This window comes from Ips typographus, linkage group LG5, assembly GCF_016097725.1.
Source record: "Ips typographus isolate SLU linkage group LG5, UJ_Ityp_2.0, whole genome shotgun sequence".
Taxonomy (NCBI): domain Eukaryota; kingdom Metazoa; phylum Arthropoda; class Insecta; order Coleoptera; family Curculionidae; genus Ips; species Ips typographus.
In genome coordinates this window covers 1,916,049-1,923,174 of record NC_138426.1, presented here as the reverse complement: position 1 = coordinate 1,923,174, position 7,126 = coordinate 1,916,049, and the positions used below count along the sequence as shown (strand labels likewise).

The window sequence follows — 7,126 nt, the reverse complement described above, 5'->3', positions numbered from 1 at the left end:
TCCGTCGATTGAGCACGCATTAACAATGCAAAATAGGATTTAGTAAACCAAATAGCGTCTCTCAGACTGTGATAAAAACAGGAAAAAAGTCTATAAAGGAAGCAGTCTTAATAACATTTCCCATAGAAACGTTGACATTTTTATTTACATTATTATTATTTTATTATATCCTGTTCATTATTTAATACAGGGTGTCCTTTAATTTGGAAGCATACAGAGAAGGTCAAAGTAATAGGGTTTGTTCATATAATTTTGTGTTCATACCACGATATTTTTTCAACAAACACTCAAATTCTTATTTACAGACTCTCTAGATTTTAACTTAAGAGAGAAAAACTCGCAAATATAGAGAAAAAAAAGTAGATTTAAAGGAAAAAAATAAAAAGGGAAGAAAGTAAAAGTAAAAGAAAAATGTTTGACAAGTGAAATGGAGAAATAAAAAGAATGGATGTCAAAATTAGTAGATATTATGTTTTGTGCCAAAAATAGTATTCTACAGAATTAAAGAAAAAAAGAGGCTTAGAGGAATAATTGAAGTAAGAAAATGAAAGCGGAATAATTGACTGGAGAGAGAAAAAAAAGTGAAAAAGGAAATAAAACTCAAAATTAATGAATACTAATTTGCCAAAAAAAAAATGAATTCTACTATATTAAACGAAGAAAACTCACAAAGGGAGAAAAAAATAAGAAGAATAGAAAAGGAAAAATAAAGAAGAACTTAAAAGTAAAGAAAATACGTCAAAAAATAGTATTCAACAAGATTAAAAAAGAAGTTAAAAGAAGAAAAGAAAACCAGAATAATTAACAGGAGATAGAGAAAGAGAGAAAAAACCTCAAAAACAAAAAACAATATTTTTTGCAAAAAATGGTATTCTTTTAAATTAAACAACGAAAACTCACAAAGAAAGGAGAAAAGAGGAAGAATTTAAAAGTAAGAAAAAAAGAAGAATGTTTGACAAGTCAAAATGGAAAAATGAAAAAAACAGCGTTAAAATAGTAATCTACAAAACTAAAAAAATAAGTTAAGCAGAATAATTGACAGGAGAGAAGAAAAAAAGTGAGAAGTGAAAAGAGAGTAAAAGCCTCAAAACTAATGAATATTATTTGCAAAAAAAAAATGTTTTCTTCTAGATTAAACCAAGAAAACTCACAAAAAGAGAAGAGAGAAAATTTGAAGAAAAAAAATAAAGAGGAAGAATTTAAAAGTAAGTAGAAAAGAAAAATGTTTGACAAGTGAATTAGAGAAGTGAAAAGAAAAGACGTCAAAATTAGTAGATATTATGTTTTAGTGCCAAAAATAGTATTCTACAGAATTAAAGAAAAAAAGAGGTTTAGAAGAATAATTTAAGTAAGAAAATGAAAGCGGAATAATTGACTGGAGAGAGAAAATAAAGTGAAAGAGGAAACAAAACTCAAAATTAATAAATATTAATTTTCCGAAAAAAAATGAATTCTACTAGATTAAACAAGAAAACTCACAAAGGGAGAAAAAAAATAAAATGAATAAAAAAGAAAAAATAAAGAAGAACGTAGAAAAATTTAAAAGTAAAAAGAGAAAAATAAATGTTTGACAGGTGAAACGGAGAAGTGAAAAGAAAAAACGTCAAAATTAATGGATACTATTTCTACGTCAAAAATAGTATTCTACAAGATTGAAAAAGAAGTTAAGAAGAAGAATTAAAAGAAGAAAAGAAAACCAGAATAGTTAACAGGAGATAAAGAAAGAGAGAAAAAACCTCAAAATCAAAAAACAATATTTTTTGCAAAAAATGGTATTCTTTTAAATTAAACAACGAAAACTCACAAAGAAAGAAGAAAAGAAGAAGAATTTAAAAGTAAGAAAAAAAGAAGAATTTTTGATTAATGAAATGGAGAGGTAAAAAAAAATGTCAAAATTAGTGCTTATTATTTTCGCGTCAAAATAGTATTCTACAAAACTAAAAAAATAAGTTAAACAGAATAATTGACAGGAGAGAAGAAAAAAGGAAGTGAAAAGTGAGTAAAAGCCTCAAAACTAATGAATATTATTTGCAAAAAAAATTGTATTCTTCTAGATTAAACCAAGAAAACTCCCAAAAAGAGAAAAGAGAAAATTTGAAGAAAAAAAATAAAGAGGAAGAATTTAAAAGTAAGTAGAAAAGAAAAATGTTTGACAAGTGAATTAGAGAAGTGAAAAGAAAAGACGTCAAAATTAGTAGATATTATGTTTTAGTGCCAAAAATAGTATTCTACAGAATTAAAGAAAAAAAGAGGTTTAGAAGAATAATTTAAGTAAGAAAATGAAAGCGGAATTTAGTAAACCAAATAGCGTCTCTGAGACTGTGATAAAAACAGGAAAAAAGTCTATAAAGGAAGCAGCCTTAATAAAAAAATAAATAGTATTCTACAGAATTAAAGAAAAAAAGAGGTTTAGAAGAATAATTTAAGTAAGAAAATGAAAGCGGAATAATTGACTGGAGAGAGAAAATAAAGTGAAAGAGGAAACAAAACTCAAAATTAATAAATATTAATTTTCCAAAAAAAAAATGAATTCTTCTAGATTAAACAAGAAAACTCACAAAGGGAGAAAAAAATAAAATAAAGAAGAACGTAGAAAAATTTAAAAGTAAAAAGAGAAAAATAAATGTTTGACAGGTGAAACGGAGAAGTGAAAAGAAAAAACGTCAAAATTAATGGATACTATTTTTACGTCAAAAATAGTATTCTACACGATTAAAAAAGAAGTTAAGAAGAAGAATTAAAAGAAGAAAAGAAAACCAGATTAATTAACAGGAGATAAAGAAAGAGAGAAAAAACCTCAAAATCAAAAAACATTATTTTTTGCAAAAAATGGTATTATTTTAAATTAAACAACGAAAACTCACAAAGAAAGAAGAAAAGAAGACGGATTTAAAAGTAAGAAAAAAAGAATAATGTTTGACAACTCAAAATGGAGAAATGAAAAGAAAAAGCGTTAAAATAATAATCTACAAAACTAAAAAAATAAGTTAAGTAGAATAATTGACAGGAGAGAAAAAAATAAAGGTGAAGTGAGAATAAGTGAAGTGAAAAAAGAGTAAAAGCCTCAAAACTAATGAATATTATTTGCAAAAGAAATTGTATTCTTCTAGATTAAACCAAGAAAACTCACAAAAAGAAAAGACAAGGAGAAGATTTGAAGAAAAAAAATAAAGAGGAAGAAATTAAAAGTAAATGAAAAGAAAGGATGTCAAAATTAGTAGATATTATGTTTTAGTGCCAAAAATAGTATTCTACAGAATTAAAGAAAAAAAGAGGTTTAGAAGAATAATTGAAGTAAGAAAATGAAAGCGGAATAATTGACTGGAGAAAGAAAATAAAGTGAAAGAGGAAACAAAACTCAAAATTAATAAATATTAATTTTCCAAAAAAAAAAGAATTCTACTATAATAAACGAAGAAAACTCACAAAGGGAGAAAAAAATAAAAAGAATAGAAAAGAACAATAAGAAAAAATAAATGAAGAGAAATGAAAAGGAAAAATAAAGAAGAACTTAGAAAAATTTAAAAGTAAAAAGAAAAGAATAAATGTTTGACAGGTGAAGAGGAGAAGTGAAAAGAAAAGGCGTCAAAATTAATGGATACTATTTTCGCGCCAAAAATAGTATTAATTAAGAAGGAGAATTAAAAGAAGAAAAGAAAAGCAGAATAATTAACAGGAGATAAAACAAAAGAGAGAAAAAACCTTAAAATTATAAAAACGTTACTTTTGCAAAAAATGGTATTCTTCTAAATTAAACAACGAAAACTCACAAAGAAAGAAAAAAAAAAGAATGTTTGACAAGTGAAATGGAGAAATGAAAAGAAAAGACGTCAAGATTAGTAGATAGTAGGTAGTAGATATTCTAATAATAATAATGTATTTATTTAGCAAATTACTATAAGATTCACACAAAAAAAAAGAAAGTTAAAAAAGTAAAAAATATAAGTTCTCAGAATAAAGAACGGGAAATTCTACAGAATAAAAGAAAAAAATAAGTTTAGAAGAACAATTGAAGTAAGAAATTGAAAGCGGAATAATTGACTGGAGAGAAAGAAAAAAAAAGGTGAGTAGTGGAAACAATAAGACTCAAAATTAATGAATATTGATTAATAGAAAAGGAAAAATTAAGAAGAATTTAGAAAAATTTAAAAGTAAGAAGAAAAGAATAAATATTTGACAGGTTGAAAGAAAAGGCGTCAAAATTAATGGATACTATTTTTGCGCCATAAATAGTATTCTACAAGATTTGAAAAAAAGTTAAGAAGAAGAATTAAAAGAAGAATATAAAAGCAGAATAATTAACAAAAGATAAAAAATCTCAAAATCAAAAAACTTTGTTGTTACAAAAAAATTATTCTAAATTAAACAACGAAAACTCGCAAAAAAAAAACAAGAATATAAAAGTAAGAAGAAAAGAAGAATGTTTGAAAAGTGAAATGGAGAAAAGAAAAGAAGAGATGTCAAAATTAGTGCATATTATTTTGGTGCATATTAAGCAGAATAATTGACAGAAGAGAAGAAAAAAACGAGTGAAAAGAGAGTAAAAGCCTCAAATTTAATGAAGTTTGCCAAAAAAATTGTATTCTACTATTAAACCAAGAAAATTCACAAAAATAGAAGAAAAGGTGAAGATTTAAACGAAAAAAATAAAGAGGAAGAATTTAAAAGAAGGAAGAAAAGAAAAATGTTTGGCAAGTGATTTGGAGAAGTAAAAATCAGTCAAAATTAGTAGATATTATGTTTTTGTGCCAAAAATATTACTTTACAAAATTGAGGGAAAAAAGAAATTTAGAAAGAGAATAGAAGTAAAAAAATAAAAACGGAATAATTGACTGGAGAAAAAGAGAAAAAAGTGAATAGAGGAAACAAGACTCAAATATAATGAATATTAATTTTCCAAAAAAAAAATCTATTCTACTATATTAAACGAAGAAAACACAGATGTTTGACAAGTGAAAAGGAGAAGAGAAAAGAAAAGGCGTAAAAATTAATGGATACTATTTTCGTGCCAAAAATAGTATTCTACAAGATCAAAAAAGAAGAAATTGAAACTAAAGAAAAAGGAAGTTAAGAAGATGAATTGAAAAAAGAAAAGAATAGGAAAAAAATTGACAGGTAAGAAGGAATAAAAAAGTGTGGAAAGACAGAAAAAGCCTCAAAATTAATGGATATTGTTTGCTGCCAGATTAAACAAAAATAAATCACAAAGAGAAAAGAAAATAAAAAAAATTTAAAAATAAGAAGAAAAGAAAAAGGTAAAAAAGAGAAGTGAAAAGAAAAAGCATTAAAATTAGTACATATTATTTTTGCACCAAAAACAGTATTCTACAAGATTGAAAAAAAAAAAGTTTAGAAGAAAGAATTGAAATAAGAGAAGAAAAGCTGAATAATTGACTGACTGAAAAGTGAAAAAGCCTGAAAATTAATAGATTATGTTTTTCGAAAAAAATTGTATTCTACTAGATTAAACAAAAGGAAATCACAAAGAGAGAAGAAAATAAAAAGAATTGAAAGGGAAAGATAAAGAAGTAGAATTGAAAAGTAAGAAGAAAAGGAAAATTTTTGAAAAATGAAACAAAAAGGCGTTAAAATTAGTGGATATTATTTTCGCGCCAGAAACTGTATTCTACCAGAAACAAAAAAAAGAAAAAGAGTTGAAAGGAGAGAAGAAAATTGGTATGTTCTGACGAAGTCAAAATTGTGTCACTTTTCATAAAAAGAAATATATCAAATTGATGATGTTTTGGAGAGGATATATTGATAGAGATATTACCTCCATTCTTGTCTCCACCCAAGTAAATTTCCTTTAAAAATTTTCATAAAAACATAACTTAGTATTGAAGACAATCGAAAATTCATTCCATTTCCAGAAGTTTGGTAGTAATAATCATATTTGTATTGGAAGTACGTTATCAAATTGTTAAAAGTTCTAATAAAGTGACAGATTTGAATCATTTTGCAATTGAAAGTGAATAATTCGTGAATAAAAGCAACTAATTGGAACTCCACATGTAAGTAGTTAATTGATTTTGTAACACGCTGTATCTAACTCATAAATAATTTTTTAAATAATAGTAAAAAGATAAATTGTAATTAAACAACTATTATTAAGCTTTTAAGCCATTGCCGTCCTTGTCATTATCACTAGAAAGCAATTATTAACCAAATTTTAAAAAGGAGTTTCAAACCAATTAATACACAAGTTTGTAAAGCGTCTTCCTACAATGAAGTCTTTTATAATAACAGTGTTACTTTTGTATATTTTTACCGGTAAAATTGAGTAAAAAATCAACTAAAGTAGGTACATAAAATTTATATTTTTATTTACGTTTCAGCTACAATCCAGCAGGATACAACAGACGTAGATTTCTGCAACGCGACCACTTGCCCAGAAGGACGAGGATGTTATAGAAAAAATGAATGCATGGATAAATGCACCAGCACCAATACAAATTGTAGTGGTTTACCAATTTTTATAAGCTGTTTTTGCGATACTGGATTCTGCGAAAATAATTTAGGAAATTGTGTTCCAAATCCTTAAATTACCAACAACACTGTACCTATAATAATGTGATATAAAGGACAGAAACAGTATACAAATAGTCATTTTTGTTCCAAAGCAACGGCTGAAACTACTCTACTATCCAACATAGAAGCTTGCAAAGCAGCAATTTAGAAAATTCGTGATATGTAGGTTTGATACTTCTTTAGAGCCTTCTGGTGATTTTTTTCCAAGTTCTTAGTTATATTGGAAAACCTCTAGCAACGTTTTGTAAATCTTAGAAAATCTGTGAAGGTATCTAAAATTATCCTCCATTTGGGAGGTTCTCAGTAGTTTTTAGAGACCTGAGCGATATTTAGTTAGTATAGTATTAGATGGTCTTTTTCCTCTTCTCTCTAGTCTACTCTTCAATAGAAGGAGAAGGAGGAGGAATTGGAGAAGTGTCATTAATATTTAGAGGATCCCTGGCGTTTCTAGATACTACTGTCTATTTCAGAAAATTCAGGATTAATTGAGAATGCGTATGCCTCTAGCAACTTTTGAAAGGTTCTCAGTAATATTCTGAGGTTTTTGGCATTTTCAAAATGACTGTAGAGATCTCTGACAATTCCACACCTTCCTCTG

The 7,126-nt window shown here is 26.3% G+C and overlaps 1 long non-coding RNA gene across 1 annotated transcript; it reads left to right on the top strand.

Annotated features, from left to right (window-relative positions):
* Nucleotides 1–6,104: 6,104 nt before the first annotated feature.
* Nucleotides 6,105–6,600, top strand: LOC145729562 (uncharacterized). The gene is made up of 2 exons (XR_014178409.1): nt 6,105–6,270; nt 6,336–6,600. It is a non-coding gene; the product is annotated as an uncharacterized LOC145729562 (long non-coding RNA).
* The last annotated feature ends 526 nt before the right edge of the window (nt 6,601–7,126 follow it).